Here is a 24,537-nt window from a genome sequence, read left to right as displayed (position 1 = left end):
CCCCAGTTCAAAAGGCTTCTCCTTTCCTTTGAAATGCCTATTGCCGGTTCAATACACATCTATCCTCTTCTCTTCGGGAGATGACAGAATCCATGGGATAATGTTTGAAACATTCCATTTATGAATATGATATAAATGGATTCTGACATCCCGGCAGCTGACTGTCAAAACAACCCGGGTTTATATAGGGAACTGTCAGAAAACATAACCAATCAGGTAACTGTATTTCCCCGCCGTTCGGAGGACGGCCAATCAACACTCGGTACTTTGACAGCTCGGCGGCTGTCAGGGAATTCCTCTCAGCTGAGCGCTTAGCTCAGTTCGGAGGACCGAGTTGTAGACTGCGGATTTGACAGTTCCGGGAACTGTCAAATCTGGCGCGTGCGCGTTGGCCCCCGGCCGCTCTTTTGACAGCTGTCAACGGGAATGGCGGCCGGCCGGGCGGTGCGCATGCGTCGTTGCTTCGGGCGGCCATTTGACAGCTGTCGACTGTCAAATGTCTGCCGGCCCGGCTTTTTCTCGCGGCTTGGAAACTCCTGGTTTCCAAATATGATTCACCCCCTTTCCCCCCCCCCCCTTGAACAGGTATGTTATGCCTAACAACATTTGAACGTTTTAACACAGTATGGTTAACAGATTTTTTGACAGATGGAGGGTTTCCCTTCCATTCAAAGTCTGCGAGGTATGCGGGGGGTCTTCTGGCTCGGCTGGACCGTCGGGGACAGAGGGTGCTTCCTTCGGGTTGCGTGGCCGGAGGAGTTGCTTCTAGGTGGGGCTCGGTCGGTGGCTGTGGGTCCTGGGGAGGGAAGAGTTCATCCGGTCCGGGGGTGTCGGTTGGTGAAGGCTCGCCCAGAGTTGGTTGTAGAGGGGGGTTGGGGAGTGACCTCGGTCGGAGCTGATCTGTGCGTCTGCGTTGCGTGAGTCCTGCCCCGGTGTCCACTGTGTATGATAATGGCCCAGTTTGGTCCAGGATAACCCCCTGAACCCACTTATCCCTTCCCCCATAATCTCGGGACCAAACACTTTGTCCTTTGGCGAATGTTTTTGGCTGGGTGTTTGGTGTCATTTCAGCTGCCGGTCTGTCGGGGTGGAGTCTGTCGAGCCTTGTCACCAGGCGGCGGCCCCATCGTAGTTCGGCTGGGCTCTTGCCGGTGGAGGTGCAGGGGGTAGAATGGTGGGCTAAGAGAAATTGTGCCAAGCGACGGTGCCAGTTCCCCGTGATGATTCTTTTGAGGGCGTCCTTGGTGGTCCTCACCATAACCTCCGCAAGGCCGTTGGACGATGGGTGGAAGGGAGCCGATGTTGAGTGCCTAATACAATTGCTCCTCGTGAAGATCTGAAAGTCATGAGAAGCGAATTGAGGGCCGTTGTCTGATATAATTACGTCGGGGAGACCGTGTGTGGCGAAGATTCCCCTGAGGGCTTGGATGGTTGTGGCAGAGGTTGTGCTGTGAACCGGGAGAACCTCCAGCCACTTGGAATAACTGTCTACAACTATGAGGAAAACCTGCCCTTGGAAAGGTCCGGCATAATCAATGTGGATGCGGGACCAGGGGTTTTTTGTGAGTTCCCATTTGTGAATTGGGGCTCTGGGTTGGAGTGGCCGAGATTCTTGGCACAAATAGCAACCTGCGATGTATTTTTCTATGTCTTGGTCTATTCCTGGCCACCAGACGTAGCTGCGGGCCAGGGCTTTTGTTTTTACGATGCCTGGGTGGCCCTCATGTAAAGTATGCAATACTTTTGGTCTGTGTTTAAGTGGTACGATTACCCTGCACCCCCATAGCAAACATCCCAAGTGTGATGTTAACTCATTTTGCCTAGAGAAATACGGCTGAAATTCTGTGCCTGGACAGGAGGTTTGCCAGCCGGTGTGTACCCATGCTAACACTCTGCTAAGTGTTTTGTCTTGGGAAGTTGCAGCAGCGATATCATTCGCTGTCAGTGGGCATTCTTGGAGTTCTTGAATAGCTAGGATGTTGCTTGCTGGGGCTGGGTCTAGTTCTGTGTGGGGTAGGGGCAACCTGCTGAGGCCGTCAGCGTGAAACATTTGGTGTCCTGGCTTGTATATTAGCTTGTATGAATATGCTGCAAGGAATGTTGTCCAGCGCAACATCCTGGGCGACAAGATTTGGGGGGTTTGACGGTCCCAGGTGAATAGTCCTAACAGAGGCTTGTGATCTGTGTAGATCACAAAGGGGCGGCCATAAAGGTAATCCTGAAATTTTTTATTCCTGCTACAATTGCCAGGGCTTCCTTATCTATCTGGGCATAATTTCTTTCCGTTTTGGAAAGAGTTCTGGAATAATATGCCACCGGGGCTTGGGTGCCGTTGCTGTCTAAATGGCTTAAAACTGCTCCAATCCCATATGGGGATGCGTCGCAGGCTAGGCAGAGGGGTTTGTCTTCTTTGTAGTGGGAAATAGTGGCGTTGCTGGAAAGCATTTGTTTGAGTGTTCTAAAACTGTTTTCATGGGCTGTTGTCCACTGCCAGGCTGCCCCTTTGTCGAGCAGCCTGTGGAGGGGTTCTGCGATCGTTGCTTTCCCTGGCAGGAAGGCATGGTAAAAATTTAAAAGTCCGAGGAAAGCTTGGAGCTCGGTTTTATTCTTTGGGGTAGGGGCGGCTTTGATAGCAAGGACTTTTGAGTTCGTGGGGTGGATTCCCTGCGAGTCAATTTTGTAGCCTAAGAAATCTGCAGATGGGACGCCTATAGAACATTTTTCCCGTTTAAGTTTTAGCCCCGCTTTCCTAAATCTTAATAATACTTCTTGTAGCCTGTCTGCTAAGTTGTTTTCTGATTCCCCTGCGATGAGTATGTCATCGAAATAGGGGCATACACCTGGGATTCCTTTTAATGTTTTCTCCATGACTTCCTGGAAGATGCCAGGAGCCACTGAGATGCCGAATTGGAGGCGGTTCACCTTGAAAGCGCCTCGGTGTGTGACAATGGTTTGTGCCTCAGCTGTCTCCCGGGTGACAGGTAGTTGGAGGAAGGCATGCGCTAGGTCGAGTTTGGCGAATATTGAGCCGGACCCAATTTCTGACAGCACGTCCCTGACGGCTGGCACTGGGTATGCATGGGGATTTAATGCGCGGTTTAGAGTCGCCTTATAGTCTGCGCATATTCTCACGTCACCATTTGGTTTAACTGGTGTGACTATGGGAGTTTCCCAGGTTCCCCCGTCTGTTGGTTCCAGGACCCCAAGGCTGACTAAACGGTCTAATTCGGCCTCAATTTTTTGTTTCAGCGCAAAGGGGACCCTTCTTGCCTTGATGCGGATGGGACCTACCTCAGGTTTTAATTTGAGGTCTATAGGGGTGCCTGTGTATTTGCCAAGCGTTCCGTCGAAAACATCCGCGAACGCCTGGCAAACCTGTTCTAATGTTTGGGATTGTATACGGTTGGTGCCCTCTAGGTGGATGCCCAGAGCCTCAAACCAGTCTAACCCAAGGAGGGTAGACCTGGGTGCCTCAGTGATCTGGATCGTTAAGTGTCCCAGGAATTTTTTGTATTCTACTTTTACTTGTGCCTGCCCCTTTAATTGAGTAGCGGCTCCCTGGAAATCTGCGAGGAGTATTTTGGAGGGCTGCAGGGGAATACGGCATCTATTTTTAACCCCAATTTTTCTGAGAGTGTCCCAAGACATTATTGAAACTGAGGAACCGGAGTCGACCTCCATTTCGCAGGGCACCCCTTGAATTTTAACCCAAATTTTAATTTTGGGTTGTAACTGATGGATGGGCGAGATTTTTGTTTTGGCTCGTATGGACAAGACTGAGGGCTGGGGAATTCCTTTGGCTGGGGAAGGGACCTGGGTCCTACCTGCCGGAATTTCCTCAAGCTCGTGGAGGGTTTCCCGGTTCAAACTGCGGCATGCTGAGCGAATGTGCCCGGTCTTCCCGCATCCGTGGCATTTGGCGTTTCTGAAACGGCATGTGGCTCTGGCGTGAGCCCCGCCGCAGCTGGCACACTTTGGTTTCGGCCCTGTGGCGGTGGGTCTTGAACCCAGACCGGCTGGTCTGGATGGCCTGCGGTTCTTCCCGTGGTCGGCGCTCATTTTGCTGAAGCGGGACATGATGTCGTCGACGCCGGTGTAGGTCTCTGGTTGCTCGTCGTCCGGCTCCCTGGCGTGGTGGACTGAACCGGCCGGGCTGCTTCTGTACACCGGAGAGCCCTCACGGTGGCTGTCTTCGTAGGCCATGATCTCTAACGTGAGTTGAGCGAGGTCCATCGTGGGCCTGGCTACCAGCTTCCGCTGGAGCCGCTCGTTAGAGAGACCGACGATAACCTGGTCTCTGATACGGTCTTCCAGGTCGGGAAATTGGCACCTGCGGGCGGCGTGACGTACCCCCGCGATGAAGGCTGTGGTGGTTTCGCCCGGTTGCTGGCGGCGGCGGGCGAAATGGAGGCGCCAGAATAACATGCTCAGGTTAGTGCAATAAGTGGTGATATTGCTGATTGTACATTACTGTATGGTTAGAAATAATGTGTAGATTCAGGATTCTATTTTTAGATAAACTCACTGAAGTTATCATGTAATTGTACATACTGAGCCCTTGGTCCTCTTTAATTATAAAAGAGAATGAAGGACTACAACATTAAACTCTGCAGATAGCAAGCAGTGTGAAAATCTGGATTAGTCAGGCATGCTATACTACATATTCTGGAGCCTAGCTCTTTTAGTCCTTGCTAGTCCTACAGGGCAATTTCCCCTTCTGCACTACAAGCTTTAGCAGCTATATTTTTAAAAGAAATTCTGAGTTAGGAAACTTACTTTTTACATCTAGATTCCACCTGATCAGTTTATTCCATTCCCTGCAAGCCTGACCTGGAAAAAAAATTCCTTTGATAAACTAAATTCCAACTTTATGTTAAATCATTATTTTCTTAAGCAGGGTTAAAGGATCCACATTCAATTTGACATACAATACACTAAGCTATAAATCATAATTTGCAAACCGCAATGCTTGAATTTATACAAGCTACAGCAAAGCAAAGAAACCACATTATGCTGTAGCACCATGTGTGACCAGGCCAATAATAGGAATTCTTAAATTTAACCAACATTAAATATTCCATAATTATTCCAAATCATAAATAGGTTGCCAACTAATAGGATTCACTATGAATAATATTAGAATTAAAGTTAGAATATTTTTGCCAAATTGATGGAGTATTGAATGATTTTATCTTCATTATAATTTGTGAGGTTTTAATGAAGTATTATATGACTATAATTTCACTGAATATATTAATTGCTTTAATTTAATAATGTAAAGTGCTAGCATTTATCATATATGCAGGGGAAGCTGTAAATTTAGCTACTGCTGTTCATAACATTTGTTAACAAGTTTGCAAAAAGCTTATGGGTGCATGAAACGTATTACAAACATACAAAATGTATACCTTTGTGAGGCCTGTGACAAATATACTCATGATTTATCATGATTATCACAGTTATATAAATATGTTTCTCATATTAATTAGGAAATTACTAAGACTTTTGTTAATAACTTCTGCTAATAATTATGGCAAAGTAAAATAGGTTGTTGCATATATTTTACCTGCATATTGTAGGAAATTAGATTACCAGTTTTATAGGTTGCAATGAGCTGATTTTTTTCCCCATGAGCTCATGCAAATTATCAATTTTCTAGTGCTGGGCAATCAGTATCATGGGGATTTTTGAAATGTATCATCATACATGGCCAAATGTTGTCCATACCAGCATCGGCAGGCATTTGGGGAGGATGGTGAAAAAAATCCATACACAATTCATGCATGCTTGATTGTAGGAGTGTCAGTTTCAAATGGAATTTTATTTCTTCATTTTGAGGATGAATAATTACAATGTCAGGCCTTTACAGGATTTACTGATTTATGCTATAATTGAAGTGAAGGTGTGAAAGTTAACTTTCACAAAGAGAAAAACAATCTGTTATCTGACTTTTTCCAAAACAAGAGATAGTTGGAAATTAGGTTTCCTGCCTCTACTCTCCCCATTATTGAATATTATGTAAGAATGACCTTGGGAGACAGGTTCCAGAGACACTGCCTGGGGAATGGTCAGATAAGAGACAGCATAGTCCGCAGTTGGATAGAGACTGGAGTAAGAGACTCAAAAGAGATCTTCCCTAATTTCTCAAGGTGTAGAGGGGGGGAAGGGCAGAAAAACTGCACTTTCAGACTTGAAATATTCTGTTAATGTAACCTTATAATAAGGTACAGCCTCCACGAACACATATAAATAATGGAAGAAACACTTCTTTTCTGAGCTTCCTATAAGATAAGGAAGAATGAAGGAATAAGTGATTCCCAGATTCCTCTAAGAATGAGGGAAGGGGTGATCTGTGAGACTTATTTTTTGTACAGAGGAAAATAATTTGATTCAAAATCTGCCCATTACCAATGTGAAACGAGAGAAAGTTGGCCTGTCTAGGTCATTGCATAGCTTGGCCAAGAGAAAGAGATGAAGAAAATATGAACTTTGATTTTACTATAAATAGGACAGGGTTTTGATGCACATTTTCCATACGTAGGGATTGTTTTTATAATGGCTTTGTTGCTTTTCTATAATCTTTACTTATCAGAAATTGTTGGACTGTAGCATGCCTGTTTAATTGGTTCGAGCCTGGTCTTGCCAAGGAGAAGCCTGAGAAGAGTTTGTTGTTATCCTTCATGATGTTGTACATACAAAGCAATAAGTTTTCACAAATGATGAGATGTGAAGAAGTAGATGTAACAGAGGTGAATTAAAAGATGTTGGAAAAGCCTGTTCTCAAAAAACATACTTTTCATGGGTTTTATTCTCTGGATTCATAAAGAAAGGGGTTGTGGCTCTGTAGTATTCAGATACATACAGAATTCCAACTAAACGTAAATAACCCTAACTTTGCTAATTCATTTTTAACTACTTAAAAGTTCAAAGTAGTTAACTTTTAGAGAATATGCAGAGAGACATAGCGAATTTTTGGTGATCAGTCTACTAACAATATACTAGCTAGCCAACAACATATAGAAGGGTCCATTTTCCTAATGGTTATAAATGTTTATCTCAAAAGAACTAGCCCTAGATATAACATTGCAAAAGAACTTAACATACAAATAATCATTGAGGAGTTAAGAACAAGATCTCACCCAGCTTTTGACCACTTTTTCAAATTATCATGTGATCTACACTGAATGGAATGGAATAGAATAGAATAGAATAGAATAGAATAGAATAGAATAGAACAGAACAGAACAGAACAGAACAGAACAGAACAGAACAGAATAGAACAGAACAGAACAGAACAGAACAGAACAGAATAGAATAGAATAGAACAGAACAGAACAGAACAGAACAGAACAGAACAGAACAGAACAGAACAGAATAGAATAGAATAGAATAGAATAGAATAGAGCTGGAAGGGACCTTGGAGGTCTTCAAGTTCTGTCCCAGCTCAAGCAGGAAAACCTATACCATCTCAGACAAGTGACTGTCCAGTCTCTTCTTAAAAACCTCCAGTGATGGAGCACCCACTATTTCTGAAGGCAAGCTGTTCCACTAGTTAAATGTCCTCACTGCTAGGAACTTTCTCCTTAATTCCAGGTTGCATCTCTCTTTGATCAGTTTTCAACCATTATTTCTTGTCCTGCCCTCTGGTGCTTTGGAGAATAATTTGACCACCTCTTCTTTGTGGCAGACTGTCAAATAGTGGAATACTGCTATCATGTCACTCCTATTTCTTCTTTTCTTTACACTAGCCAAACCCAAGTCCTGCAGCCGTTCTTCATATGTTTTAATCCCCTGGCCTTTGATCATCTTAGTTGCTCTTCTCTGAACTTTTTCCAAGGTCTCAACACATTTTTTGTAGTATGGTGACCAAAACTGGATGCAGTATTCCAAGTGTGGTCTCACTAGGGTTTTATAAAGCAGTACTAATACTTTGCGCAATCTTGATTCTATGCCTTTGTTTATACATTATTAAAATTAAAGTTAAACACTATTAAAGTTAAACACTATTAGATTATAGGGATCATCCCAGAATGGTTTTCACATTTCACCCAGCCACATCTGGCTTCCACTTGATGGGATTATGCCTTCTGGATTTGAATCATCCAGCAAAGCTACATAACACTATTAGGGGTGGTTAACTTTAAATCTCTGCATGGAAAAGGGCATTTGCCTTCATAGACTATATTGGACCTTCTCACCATATGATCTTATGATCTAAAAGTGGGGGCAATGGCTTCCCACCTAATCCTCCTCCTCCCTCCCTCCCTCCCTCCCTCAAATTGGGATCCAGAACAGAAAATATGACATTCAGCCTTTTTCATTTTCCATATGACTGGTGGAATCAGTCAACAGGGGAAGGTACCTGGAGCTAGTAGAAATGGTACCACCTGCCCCATCCATGGAATTACAATTGTGTACAATGGGTTGCCCAAACATTCTACTTTAGTCAATTTTGTTCTCTTTTCTATTTTTCTAGGAAATCTTTAATACCCAAGGACACTTGGCAAGATCCCTGACAGAAATCTGTTCTGGTGAAATCTGTTCTGACATTGCCTTCATCTGATCCCAGACAAGAGTTTTCTTTATATCATCCTCAGATATACTAGTGTTAATATGGTTTTTTTCCCTTATTCCAACACTGCAAGGCAACCTTAATTTATAAGCAATCTATAAAGTTTTTCACCTTATGTCTAACAGCAACTGGGAACAGAGACATTAGAGCAGGACATGAATTGACAATGAGAACAGCAAATTGTATGCCAGTATAGTTTCCCAATACCCAAAAGGCAGGTGAAAAACAGTGGGATAGTCCCTAATGCAGATTTGGCTAAGACTCTGTTTCTCTGTAAACCATGCATGTTCCCAAATCTTATTAATACTGAAAATATTGGGCTGGGAAGGAAGAGAGGTAACATTTAGGTGGAGAAAGTAGATCAATGGGCATCTAGTTTGGGCTTGATAGAAAATTATGCCCTCATCTCATTGATTAAATATAAGTTCATATAAAGTACTAGCTTCTAATAGCAAAGTCACCTTGTATGAATCAACTGTGAGCATGTGTAAGGGAAATCACTCAAAAACATAAATCAGTAATTCTATCTATCTTTCTCTGTAAGGAGAATGCAACTCAAAATCACTGAGGATGTCTTAACAGATCATGTAGGATTTGCTTTATTCCTTGTGGAGTTATAAAATGTGAATCACTACAGCATTTAGCCCTTTACGGCTTGTGTACTGATTCTTTTCTCTTGATACTTTCTTTGCTGTACACCTTAGCCCTCTTGATATCTATTATTCAGAAGTTTAAGATGTGCGTAACTCTCTGCTAAGAGAATTCACTGTCATTGTGTGTTAAATACTTTATCCAAGCATTCTGTATGCAGTAAGAGATATCTGTGCTATTGGTCCCAGGTAATAGCCCTTTAAAAGTAATTTCCTCTAGATGACTCCAAATGAGATGGCAGTCTAAGCTAATCTTTAAATCACATCAACACAGACTTAGTTCTTCACTACATCACACTTAATCAATGGGGAAATGCACAGGAGGGACACAGATAGACAAGTAAATGATCAAATGCTTGGATTTCATTAGGCAAAGAAATTGCATGAAGATGTATTTACAGGTTAACATTTTCAAGGACAATAAAAAACAATTTGCCAACTTACTTTTAAAAGCGGTGGATCTAGGAAGTATGCAGCTACCGTTGGGCTAGATATCATTGTTTTTATTAGTTAGCATGACATCTAAAAACAACTTGACAATTAAAGGGAGAAGATCTATACATCTATCATAATTTGCATGATCTGCTGAAATGTCTGAAAAAGAAAATATTAAAAAAGAGCAATTTCTTACCAAAAGCTTAAATTATTTACTTTTTAAAAGTGATTGATTTTTCTTGATTATGTGCCATCAAGACAGCATTATTTTAGCAACTATCCAGATATCTTTTCCAAGATGGTCTGTCCACTTGCTGATCTTTATTCTAACAGTATATCCAATTACCACTATTGTTATGTATTGTTGTAAAATACTTGGAAACCGTTATTGTTAGTTAACTACTGTGTCTGTTCAAACTCCAGACTGTTTGTCTCCAGAGTTGTTACTTGTGTTTTAAGCGGGAAGACTGCTTTAATTCTATTGGCCGCCCCCTAGCTAGGTTGGCAGAAGCTGGGACGAGTAACAGGCGCTTACTCTGTTATGCGGCACTCAGGATTCGACCTGCCAAACTGCCGACCTTCTGATCGACAAGCTCAGCGTCCTAACCCACTGAGCCACCGCGTCCCTCTCATCTAAAGACTAATTCTTGTTTATTTTACATTATGTCTGTGCTTCTTTGATTTTATATTGTAAGATTTTATATTGTAAGTTTCAAGGAGAGTGTAAGTCTAATGTGCAGTAAATAAATATTTCATTACAATTTTGCATCAAAGTATTTTCTTTCTGATAAATACAAAGAACAGCATGCTTGTTATGATTATTCACATAACTGATTTTGAAGCTCCTTTATTAAAAAAAGATGATGTGGAATTCATTGGAAGTCTCATATTTGTATTAATATAGGTTTTTTCCCATCAGTAAAAAATCTATTGAATCTTATTTGATCCCTGGTATTTTACATCATAATAGAGCCTTGGTGGAGCAGTGGGCTAATGCCTCCTTCAGTAACACCAGCTGCCTGCAATTAGTGCAGGTTCGCATCCCACCAGGCTCAAGGTTGACTCAGCCTTCCATCCTTCCGAGGTAGGTTAAAAATGAGGACCCAGATGGTTGGGGGCAATTAAGCTGACTTTGTAATAATGCCGCTTGGGGTGTGTGTGAAAGCCCTAATAAGCAGGCATATACATAGAATGAAGGCTACTGCTAAGCTTGTAAGCCGCCCTGAGTCTTCGGAGAAGGGCGGGATATAAATGGAATTAAAATAAATAAATAAATAAATAATCACATTTCAGAAATTAACCAATGTGACTTGACTTTTTAAATGAGGAATAATGACCAGATTTATATGTATTGGGGCAATTAATAATATTGGCTGCATTTCTAAACTTATATTCATGAGAAGCTCTTTTCAAGTCAGGGTCAGCAAAAGCAATCAGAAATAACATTGGAGATATATATATATATATATATATATATATATATATATATATATATATATATATATATATATATATATATATATATAGATAGATAGATAGATCTTTGGTCATTTGGGTTTTTTCGCCACGTAGAATTGAAGGTATAAGAGCAATGTTTCGACAGAATCCCATCCGTCATCCTCAGGCTGGTGGCTTCAGCTTCCTTCTTCTGGGAGAAGCATGTGGTAGTGGCTGTTTGTTCCTCTTTTTTAAACTGCCAGAGGGGGTGTGTTCTGTGGGTGGAGGTGTGCTCTGATTGGGTGGGGGATTAGGTGTGTTCTGATTGGGTGGGGGTGTGTTTTGAGTGGAAGGGCTGGTCTCAGCTGCCAGCCTTAGACCTGAGCTGGTGAGTTGTGCTGCTTTTGTTCAGCTTCGTGTTTGTGGTGGTGCCATGTTTTTATAGTGGGTGTCAGTTTGCTTATTGTGTGGTTTGGAGGGGTTTAAAGTGGCTGATGTTGCAGCTGTAGTTAGGTTTCTGTTTTGTGGTTGTGCGTCGTTATCATTGTGGGTTCGGATTTGCTTTTTGAATGGTTGTGTGGTGGTGATGTCATGTGATGTTATCATGAGTTTGGGTCTGGTATCATTCTTGGTGGTTGGGACTCGTCTGTCAATCAAGGCAGGTTTCCAAATGGCTGGTAGGCGAGAGGTATCATCTCGTTTGTTCATGCTGTGGGGGCGTTTTTCTATCTCAATGGCTTCTCTGATTATTCTGTTGTTAAAATGTTCAATTTTGGCGATAGTTTTGGTTTTTTTAAAATCAATTTCATATATACACACACATACACATACTTATATGAATATGAACATGAACATGTTTTATCATTCTGAAAAAGAAGTAATTATATAATATGAATCCAGGTATGCCCAATCAAAAATTTAAAAACACACTGAATGCAGTTGGACTTACTAATAGAATTTAGGATTGTAATCTTGGGATGTGGTAAAGAAAAATAAACATATATTCTGTATCTAGATACATTCTAGAATCACTGTTATGATTCCTATACATGTGATCATTGATCTTGCAATACAATAGCAGGATGCAGGGACTGTTATCTTCTTGTGTTCTTTTTTCCATTTTCCTTCTCACTCTTTCTTTTATTTTGCTTTGATTTTACAAAACTGGGCAATTGTTCAAAAGTCCTTGTGCTTCATAAAGAATCATAGTTGTGTTTCTTCATTAATTTTATCAGTTTGAAGGGCAAGATTCTTACTGCTTACAAATAGATATTAAGTTTGGTGGTCTCTGATATTTGGCTCAAGAAACTTTTTAAAAAGGCATTATACTGAAGCAGTCTATAGAGAGAATCTTGAAATATTTTAGAGCAACAGTAGAGTGTAATAATAACAAAACAGAATGTTTATTTGCCAAGGCCCATTTCCTTTAAACTCCATCAGTCAAACACATCAGAGAACATGGATTATATTCAAAAGAATTCACTAGAAAACCTAGGAAGAAAGGAAGAAAAGAAGTTATACAAACCAACTGAGATTGATTTTTTCCAAGTCACAAGGGATAGAAATGCCACTCTTCTTTGAAGATAATTGCAAGATCCACAGCTAACAAGATGGTTGGCTAGAAGCTAAGATTTCCTCTGAGAACTGGCAGGAGTTTTACAACAGGCTATACAATTCCTTCTCCATTAGTTCTTGCGGCTTCTCACCCTTTAAGTAGTGTTTTCTTCATCCCAGCTGCAGCATTTATCAATTAAAAATGAAAGAACAAAGCCCTCAGTAATCATTTAATACTTCCTACACTATTGCAAAATAATGCCATTGGTGGGCTTTCCCACTTGCTTCCCAGTTCTTTATGCATTCAATATATAACATATATTAACGACCCATTCCAAATGCCTTAAAGATTGGACTTTTCTATTATTGTCCACTATTTAAGAAAGGCCACAGCATTACCAACTGAGTTTCTTAAATGTTCCCAGCAAACTGTAGGCATGCTTTGTGTTCTATATTTCAGATTTTTTTTTCTACTTGCTGCCATTGTAGGGTGGAATAACTAAGCCTCAAGTGACTAGTTCAGAGAAGCGATGACCTTGGAGATGAGCAGGGGAAGCAAAGCACCCCAAATATCCTGGAAACACTGTGTAAATTATAGATACCTGACTGGAAGAATTGAGGCATGGAAAGAATGGAAAGGGGGGGGGAAAGAACCTACTGCTTCCTGCCTTCCCCCATACTAGTTCTCTCAGCATCCAGCATGGGAGAACCTATGCAAATTGGAGCAGCCAGTATATCCCTGACAACAGGAGAGAAACAGGAAGAGATCAAGGGCTGTGCTTTTAATGTAGGGCCCATGGACATATAGCTAGATCATGCCCAATAAAAGCATGAGTGATGGTCATAACAATAAGATGTAAAGTGATGGAGCAGAAAGCCAAAAAATGCCCAGCTTTTGTCCCAAACAGCATCTCAGGGAACCTTTACCAGCTTCCCTCCCCAGAGCTCTAAAAGGCATCCATTCTCCATTTGAGGATACCTCAGGCAGCTGACAAAAGGCAAGCGTACTTAATTGCTCCTGTTATTGTTACTTTACATACCAGGCAGAAGGTGGAGCTGTCTGCTCTCTGGGGCAACTACTATTCTTTCCCTTTGTTTTCCCTTCCCCCAGCAAAGTGGCAAGCAGTTCCTTGGGGCAACAGAGGAGCAGGAGCAGGAACAGCAGTGGACTTCACTGAGGCTCCGCTGAGGGTCATGAAGAGAGGCGAAACTTCCCTAATGTATATTACATGTGGAAAGAAGGATGACCCAACAGATTTGTCTAATATTTCCCTAAATATGAATGGCAAGAAAACTCTTCTACTACTTTCCACTAGATGCCTTCCAGATGTTCAACTGAATGCAATCCTATCTATTGTGACTGGTAGCATTTAGCTTGGCCCAGACTTTCTTATTACCTGCTACCTGACTCTTTCATTTGAGATATCAGAGACTCAAACAGAGGCATTTGGTAGGCAAAGCATGTACTTCCCCACCGAGCTATCAATGGAGATTCCACAGACTGCACTTTGGCTTCTATAAAGAGACAATTGTCCTCCCTGGTGTGTCTCTTGGCAGCATCAGGCTCTCATTTATTAATGAAGAGTCAGATGGATTTTTCATGGGGATGGGGAAGAAACCCAGCAGGTGTGTTCATATCTTACTGACCCAGTGATAAAAGTGATAAAAAGGATTTCTACCATGCATTCAGATATTTGGCACTCATGTCGTAGAACAGCTTCACTTATAGCAAAATCACAAACCTTGATAGGAAAAAGGAGCAACCAGCGAAATAACTTAATGCACAGAAATTGCCAATTAAACAGTATTTCAAGAATAATGAGAAATTCAACATGTGCTCTATCTACAGAGACTATAGTATTTATAACAGTATTAAATGTATAATATATAAATGTCTAACACAATTTAATATGTAATTGTTGCCTTTATCGTCATGTGCTATTATGTTTATCCCAGGATATCTCTAATATGCAGATTTTCCTAACCTGTTCTAGTCAAAGTAAAACTAGTAGTCCAATATATCTAGAAAGTAAAAGATTGACAAAGATTCCAATTTTTCCCCTTTTCTATCTTACTTTACCTATCTTACCTTTCCCTACCTTCAATTACCCTTTCCTCACCTTCTCCTTCCCCTTTTCTTTCTTCATTTCAAAGACCAACACATTAATAATAAAATTCAGAATTGCCTGAACGCTAAGACACCATGAAACAGTTTCCCATTTCACACCCTGCAACTGCTGAAATCTATTTTGAATTAGGAATTGTTTTGGAGTTTTAATTGATTCTGTTAAACCTTTTTGCCTCAAATAAGACTGTTTATGGAAGAGAACTAATGTAATATACACACCAGTATATAATAGTGGGAGATATGCTAGAAAAAAAGATGCCCTTATAATATATCTCTATAAAAATAACTATATAGAATAGTCCTGTTTTCATCTTTGTAATATTGGAAGACAACAAGCAATAGTGAATTTATATGATTTGCACTCTGCTGTGATTCTACTTGCAGCCTACAAGAAATGATGTATAAAGAGTGAGAAAAATTGAGCAAAAAGGTTATTTTATTTTATTTATTTAATTTAATTTGTATACCGCCCTTCTCTCAAAGGACTCAGGGCGGTGAACAGGGCAATAAATACCAAAATACAAAAATTAAAAACAGATTAAACCATAGTGCCCAAATACAATAAACAATTTACTTAAAAACAATAATTAAAACCCAAACCCATCAGACCAGGCCGGCTTGTTCAAACAAATAGGTTTTTAGATCCACATTATCAATGTGGAATGATAATCACAGTGCACCAATGTAATATAATGGTTAAAATGTTGGACAAGTAATGGGAAGATCTAGGTTCTATTCTATCTTCAGCCATGGATGCTCACTGGATGACTTTGGAGCCGTCATTCTCTCTCAGCCCAATCTACCTCTCAAGATTGTTGTAGGGAAATATAAGATTTTTTACAGCACTTAGCTTTAAATGCATATAAAAAATTAGTAATAGAACACTAATTTGATAATCTCTTGTTCAACTTTACTATTGTGAAAAAAAAGCTAAAGTAATATTTTAAATAAACAAATTTAGTACGAAAATAAATCTAAAGTTGTGTTTGTTCCTTTAAATTCCATATCTAATACAAAACTGATTAATAAATTAAATTTTTATTTTAAAACATCAAAGGTAATAAAACAGTTCAAAATGCTTAAATTAAAAAGGAATATGTATTGCTTTTTCCTTTGTAATTCAAGCATTTTGAACTGTTTTACTAGCTTTGATGATTTAAAATAAAATGACCGTTGTCAGGACACTGTGACAATCATAAATTCCTTTCAGCTGCAGAATACCTTAATCTCTATTACATGACAGCACAGATGCTGCAACAGTCATAAGTGTGAGGACTGGTAATAAAGTAAACTCCAATACACACTGATATACATGCTTGGCAATGGGCATTTAGGATTTCTACTAAGGATCTTTTTGAAATCAACTTGGGATACCAAAATTTAAACCAGATACCTTTTGAATGTTCTGCAACTGAGTAATAATCTTTCTTTGCTTATCTTACAGCCTATTATCATGTCCAATGCTATTATGATAAATAGATAAATTGAGAAAAGAAAAAAGGTAGTAAGCTGATTTAGAGGCAGATGTATTTGTTCTATATACAGGTGGTCAATTGCCTAAGAATAGCAGATGGTCATTCTAAATTAAACAATTTATATGTTAAATGACTTTTGAGTCTCTGCTGGGAGATACCATAAAATGTTTGCTCTTTCTGCTAAAGACTAAATCTTTTTTTAAATTTAAACTTGTATTTATTTTTAAAAATTTAATAGTTTCAATATGGAAACTGCAAAGAAAGTATTATAGGCAGAAATTAATCTGAAAATAAAATCAGTTCTCAGAACCATTTTGCTGGAATATACAGAGTTGGACTAGATAGGAGTGATGGGTTGACTGATTAAGAAGGATATAGTCACTCATAAATTCTGTTCTGAGATCATCTATTGCAGATTTTTTTAAAATACTTATTTTCTTTTAAAATTGCTATTCTTGATGTCTTTTTGCTTGGTCACAAATATTGGTGGCTTCTTCATTCTCCATAAAGCTTCAGTAAATGATCTAGCTGAAAATAAGGAATTAGTGCAATCAATCATGGTGAAATGTCCATTTTAGGGAGTATACCATAGTGTTAAGGATGCCAAAGTGTGACTACTTTTCCTCAGATATTGCATCTGTAGGTTCACTTACACTTGTCTTTTAAAGGTTACCTAAGCCTTATGGATAATGATAATAAAAATAATCTCTCTTCAGGCCACTGTGACATGCCTGCAAATTTCCTTGAGACAAAACTGCTCACATTCATTCTGCATTAAATGTCTTTTGCACAAAACCTTGCAAGGTAATTTGGACAATGTTGTGTGGTATTCTTCTGGGCTTGTAGACTGATGTATGAATATGGTTCTGTGGCATCAGTTCTACAGTTTGTGAGCTGGAGCTCACCATGTTCTCATTTGTTTAGGAAGCTAGACATGTTGTATGCAGAGATTCAGGAGATTTTCAGTCTGTGTAAGTGGGAAGTCAATATCATCTGCTCTGAAGAAGGCAGGAATATGCACTTCTTGAAGACACCATCTCTTGATCTAAACATTAGATGATTTCCACACAAACATTCCCCTTTGGCTAAGATTTTGGAGAACCTATTTGCATGATCTCAGAAAAAAATTGATTATCTGGATCTATTTTGTGCTCTATTCACTGGGCGTGAGAGGAAAATTTCTTGCTGCTGGATTTGCTGCAATGTGTTTTTTCTGATCCTATTACACATCTTGGCAATATTTGATATAATTGATTAGGTATTTATTTTGCAGGCTATCTGCAGAGATTGTTTTGGAAATGACATTTTATGGTAATTCACCTTCCTTAACAAGTGGTTTCCATTATTGAAAGGAGTGGTCAAGTCCTTGGGGACTCTAACACGTAGCTTTCCAGGACTTTGTCCTTTTCCATATGCTGTTGGATAACAACTGGGAATGTCATCAATGTCGTGATGATATTTTTGTTGTGCATTACCATTCCAGACTGGCCAGAGATGCTATGGAGATCCTGACCTGGTATTTGGAGTCAGTGAAGAACTTAGGGGGACAAAATAAACTCTCATTAAATCCTAGCAAGTCTACGTTCCTTCTGATATAGTGGATTACTTTGCAGCTTCTGATTTTCTGTAGCAATATTACTGGGTTTATTAGATTTAACAATGTCAAATAGGGTTTCTAATTACTAAGGTATTATTAGGATGTTGAATACAAAGTGGCTTAGTATTAACAGGAGTAGTATAAGATTCCTCCTAAGCTACAAGGGACTGTCCCTGTTTCTCAGATCCAGATCTACTTTGAGTATGTTTTTCAAATATGTAATATCATATATTACTATCTTCTCAATTTTTATTAACTGATGTCAAGGCCCCTATATCAATGGACAATTTAGAAAGCTGATCTATTATGTTAAAACTTTATAGTGCACGGTGCTAATGTTAGTGTTAAAACAAAAATGTTTCAAACCTGAAGGAAAAATAGTACAAACTTGGTTTCAGTATGGCCAGATACAAGCTAGATGGAAAGCTCAGAAAATTGGCATTTCGACAACAGATGAAAATTTGGTAAAACAAATCAGAGATCAAAGTCAAGCGCATATAAGAAGGATATATCATGCATTGATAGAAATAGATTCAGAAACGGAACTTGTTAAAGATTGTATGATAAAATGGGCCCAGAATATTCAGGAGCCAATAACGATGGATACCTGGGGAAAAATTGGGTCAGAAATGTAAAATTTACTCAGGCACAAAATTTAAGAGAGAATTTTTATAAAATGTTTTATAGATGGCATTTAGATCCTAAAAAATTAGCATGTATGTATCCAAATTGTCAGCCTAAATGTTGGAGGTGTGGTTGTGAGGACGCAACGTACTACATATATAGTGGACTTGTAAAAAAGTTAAAGCTTTTTGGATTAAAATTTGGTGGAATATGCAGAAGATATTTAAGAAAAAGATAAGGTTTTCTCCACAGTTATTTCTGTTGGGTATCATTACAGATTGTACTGTTATAGAAACTAAATTGATGTTGAATTTAATAACAGCAGCAAGACTTTTAGTTTAACAATACTGGAAGAAGGAGGAACTGCCTACTATAGAAGAGTGGACTCTAAAAGTTTCAAACTTGGCAGAAATGGCAAAAATTTCAGCATATTTGAAAGAACAATCTCAACAGAGATATATTTCGGAATGGAGAAGATGGATCGATTATATTCAGAATAAATATGGGACTAAAAAATTTCATTTAGCATATGAATGAGTATTAGAATTATAAGATGTATTATTATTTAGTTATGTTTAAGTGGAGTTAAAGTGTGATAGGATTTAAAGTGTATTTATAGATGGTTAGCATATTTTAACTCAAGTTTGTTAGAGGCAATATCCTGTATTCAGCTCTGGGAAGTGGGGGGGGGAGGGGGAGGGAGGGGAAGTTTGGGGGGGAGGGGGAGGGAGGGGAAGTTGGGGGGAGGGGGAGGGAAGGAGTTTATGCTTAAAATGTATTGTAAAACTTTTCAATTAAAAAAAAGTTTCAAACCTCTTTAATTTACACAGTACAATGTGCATTGAACTACAACAAGAAGGTTTAATAATTAATAAAAATAAATGTTATAGTGCTGTAAGATTTTGAGGATTAGTTCTCATGAAGTAGACTTAAGTCCTTCAGGGTTTATGCTGGCTTTCTCTAAACTAGTGTCCTTCCAATATGTCAATTATTTCAGTTATATTTCAATTCCCATTGAGACGCTTAAAGGCATTTACTGTAACTACATAATTTCATATTATCCTTTGTCATAGAAAATGGATCAGTTACTCAGCTCAACCTATCTTGCAGGGGTGTTGTTATGAACAAATATTGCAGAAAAGTATCCTATAAATGACACCTACAACAAAGGTACAATATAAATTATGAATGGATGCCTTTTCTTGCAGTCAACATGAACATTTATATGTTGTTATGGAACTGAAATCCATCACTTCTGGAAGGCACCAGGTAGAGCAGGGCTATCAAACTGCCAGCCTGTGGGCCAGTTTCATCATACTGGAGCCACCTACCCCATTGCCGAAAATGCAAACAGAGTTGTGATATGTCACGACACATCACATGACATGGTGAGTTTGACACCCGTGAGATAGAGGAAGGCTTGTTGATATAGATGTATGTGTGCCGATGGTGGCAAGGTGGATGCCTGGCATGGGTTGGGGCTCACCTGTTTTGAGAGTTACAGATATGGTATGTTGTAGAGAGAGTGTGGAGATCCTTTCTGGAGCAGTGAAAGGGCAGCAACAAATCTTTGAATCGCTTGGAGAGTTGGGAGAGATAGCTTGGAGTTCTGGTAGTGGCAACAATGGGACAATAACTGAAATGGAAGTGGACTGTGTGGCTGCCAGATAACAACATAGCTTTGCTGAGGCCTCCAGGGATGGTGAAGGAGGAACACCTGGCAAGAGTGTCTTTCCTGAACAGAATTGAAAGCAAAATATTGGTAGAGGAGGCAGTTCCACACAATCAAGTGGCTTTTGTTCAGGTGACAAACAATGGTAAGAGCAGTAACAGCTTTGTCTGCAGAACAGCTTTGTCCTCTGTTTTGAAACTGCTTGGGAGTGGTGATGGGAGAAATGAAGTCTTATTGGACTGCAGGTCTGCAAGCTTGTGGCTAAAGAGAGAGCACCTGAGAGCAGGACAAGAAGCAATGGGTGGCAACTAGTCAAGGAGAGAAGCATCCTAGAACTAAGGAGAAACTTCCTGGAACACTGGAAGTTTTTAAGAAGAGACTGGACAGCCATTTGTCTGAAATGGTATAGGGTTTCCTGCCTTAGCAGGGGGTTGGACTAGATGACCTCCAAGGTCCCTTCCAAATTATTATTATTATTATTATTATTATTATTATTATTATTATTATTATTATTATTATTACTATTATTATTATTATTATTATTATTATTATTATTATTATTATTATTATTATTATTATTATTATATGTCCTTTGCCTGCTGCTTGACTTGTCACATGAGAAGGTGGCCATTTTGGAATCTCTCTCTCTCTTTGAGGCCTTATACTGTGATTACCTGGAATCTGAAGTTGAGTGGGTTGAAGAGGAAAGGGGGACAGGAGAAGTATGGTTAGAGACTAGAAGCCAGCTGTTTCTAGAAAAGGTGATCTCAGTGTTTAAGACTGATACTGCACTCTGGCACCCTGTGCTCAGTAGCAGGACCTGTGTTTTGGAGTTTTGTTGGCTGGCTGCTGCTGCTGCTGCATGCCATGCTTTGTTCCAGCAATAACTCAGACTGAAAATGGTCCAGACAATCCACTTCATCCAGGATATGGACTCTCTTTGGCAAAATATCTATGGGGCTTATTTAATCATTCCCCAGCAAATGTAAATACCTAACAGTATCCTTGATTTCTACTATTACCATTAAAAAGTTTCCTCTTAAAAGAAATGATTGGAAAAATGTGGTTGATTTGTAGAGCTTGAAAAGATTGTATACTAATCATTGAACCCCCCCACACACACATTCTTAGTAATTGTTCAAACTAAGTAATAAACTATGCATGCCTCTAGTGAGAACACAAAATGAATGTCTAAGTATGAGCCAGCAGTGTGCTGCAGCTGCCAAAAAAGTCAATGTAATTCTAGGCTACATCAACAGAGGGATAGCATCAAGATCACAAGAAGCAACAGCGCTGCTCTACACTACACTTGTGAGGTCACAGTTGGAATTCTGCATCCAGAATTGCCATGTTAAAAAAAAGAGAGGCTGAGATCCTAGAAAGACTACAGAGAAGAGCAACAAAGATGGTAAGGGGTCTGGAGGCTAAACCATATGATGAATGGTTAAGGAACATAGGTATATCTACCCCAACATACAGAAGGATTAGGATGACATGATAGCTCTTTTCCACTACTTGAGGGTCTGTCAGAGAGAAGAGGGGGTTGACATATTCTCCAAAGTATCTGTGGGCAGAACAAGAAGCAACTTGTTAAAGAGAGATCCAGCCTGGAACTAAGGAGATATTTCCTGGCAGTGAAAACAATTAAGCCATTTAATAGCTAGAGTTGTGGATGCTCTATTGCTGCAGGTTTTCAAGAAAAGATTGCATAGCCATTTTCCCAGGATGAAATAAAGGCTCCTGCCTTGGGCAGGGGTTGGACTAGAAGACCTCCAGGGTCCCTTTCAGGCCTATGATTCTCTAAAGATGCTAAGTAATTGTGAACAGATAATAATAATTTCTGTAGATCATATACTCAGGTTATGCAAGAAGATTGCACAAGTTGATTATAATCAACAGCATAACACAGTTGCCAAAATGATTCACTACAACATCTGTAAAAATTATCATGTGCCAGTAATGAAAAATTGATGGAAACATAGAGTTTAAAAAGTAGTCAGAAATGAGGTTAAAATACTGTGGAATTTCCAAATACAAACTGATAAAGCCTTGGTTCATAGTTTACCAAATTTAATTATGGTTAAAAAGAAGAAAGTTTGGAAATTGATGTGGCAAGACCAGGAAGATACTGGAACAGAAGACAAAGAAAGTACCAACAACTGAAAATCAAAACTGAAAAATTATGGCATAAGCTGCCCACGGTGGTTCCAGTAGTTATTGGCTCACTGGGTGCCACACCAAACCTCTTGAAGGGCAACTAAGAAAATCTGCACATTAACAACATTTCCATCTCAATTACAAAAGACCACACTGCTTGAATCCACACACAAATACTGCACCAATACATTATGACATCCTAGGTTCTTGGGGAAAACTCAGTGCACGTGAAGGGAAACACCAGCTAAAGAACTGACAGCTGTGATTCAACATTGTTGTGTATATAATAATTTACTAAATTTAAAATGAACCTGAAAGAAAGTGACTCAATGTCAGAATCCATTTATATCACATTTCATAAATGTATAGGTAGAACAATGTGCTTATTCTGGGGATTCTGCCATCTCTCCGAAGGGGGGTGGAGAGGATAGACTTTAGGCTATCTTCAAACAACAGGGAACATTTGAACTGGGGGAGGGAGGGGGAGAGACAGATCTGGATTGCATCTTCATTTACAACTAAAAAGAAAAGCAATAACCATAAAACCAAGGAGAGTTCCCTTTCCCATGGAAGGACCTGACACCTAATCAAATGATGAGAGCCTGACCAAATGGATGAGGGGAGGGGCTGAAATGGGAATGCTTTATATAGGATTGAAATGTAACTTTGTTAGATTCTGTCTTGTATTGCCACAATCGATTCCATCCTAGTAAACATTTTCCTTTTGGACTAAACTTGCATCCAAGAGTTCTTATTTCCTAAGATGTGGATTGAGGTGGGTCCTGACACTCTGAGCAGATTACATGTTAAAACATTTTAAAACATAGAACAATACAAAGAATAGAACAGCACAAGAGAAAAGAACAACAATGGCACAAGAGAGAGAGAGAGAACAGAAAGGAAGAAAAGGGCATCAGTCAAACTCTCTTAAGGCCCTTTGAAATACCAGTAAGGTGGGAAGCAGTGAAATTTCAGGGGAAACCTCATTCCAGAGGATGAACATGAACATGAAAAAAAACAAGCAATTTGAACTTGCAAAGCAGTCATTTATTAAAGGGATTTTCTATTACACAGGTTTCCCACATGCAAAATGAAGGGGGGGGAGGCGTAGGGTTGGTGAATAGGAAATTGCCTTCTCATCTAGCTATGGCACCTTCTGCTCCAAGAGGCTCACCTGGCATCTTTACAGCTTTTCAGTAAACTTTGCTTTACATAAGCCTTGGACTGTAGCACTTTTATTTTAGTTCGTTTGTAAAAAACAATCTTAGCTGCTGATCATTTTGTTCTGCCTTCCCTAGAAGGCAAATATCACATTCTGTTTGGAAATCTTTTCTGGTAATTCTGGAAAATACAGTCCAACCACTTCAGCACTGGTGGAAGCTGGATTGGGGATGGCTACGTTCCAGCGACTGACTGCAAATTCACTTGTTCTTGCTCCTGCCGCCAGCAAAGTTAGGCAATTATTGACAAAACAGGAGTCAATGTAGGATAAAAGTAAAAATCTGCAATAAGAATATCTGCCTCTACACTAACACAGCACTGTGGATCAAGCTTTCTAATTTGAGAATCACAGAAATGTCAGATTCTTACTTTACCCTATGTGCTGTAACATTGGCCATGGTATGTGTAGATAAATAGAAATTGTACAGGATAACATGAGTCTTATTTAGGCATGGAAAGTTTAGAAGTTAGCAAATTGTTGTCCTTGATTCTCACTTCTATTTGGCACAATTGACAGCAGCCGGGGCCTTTCCCATTTATGGAAGTTTTGTGTAGCTTGAACTACAGAAAGTTAGTGTTTTAAACTATGCAGAGATCTATAAATTGTCTTCTGCAAGCAGAAAGCAAACAGCAAGCCGGCGCATCCCCATTTTCTCTTGTGAATGGAACAAGTATGGCAGCCCAACAAAAACACCTTTCAAATAGGCATCCCAGTCTTATGCCCATTCTTAAAACCTGATTTAAGACACCCCCAAAATGCCCTTTTTTCTGGGGTAGGAAAAGTAGTGGTTAGGTTCTAAAATGGCTTGAATTTTCACTTTCATTTCTTAACTTCTCTCAAAAACCAAAAGGAGGGGAAAGGCTTAAAAAATCCTTTTCCAAGCCTTGCTGGACAGACTTCTGGGCATGCCAGAAGAGATAGATCCCGAATTTTGATACTTCATTGTCCAAAGACTAAGGTGATAAGGTCCTTTGATCAAAGAAGCACACTAAGAATCCTAAGAGAATAAAGTGA

The sequence above is a fragment of the Vipera ursinii genome (assembly GCF_947247035.1).
Source record: "Vipera ursinii genome assembly, chromosome: 2".
Classification (NCBI taxonomy): domain Eukaryota; kingdom Metazoa; phylum Chordata; class Lepidosauria; order Squamata; family Viperidae; genus Vipera; species Vipera ursinii.
This window is presented reverse-complemented; position numbering follows the sequence as displayed.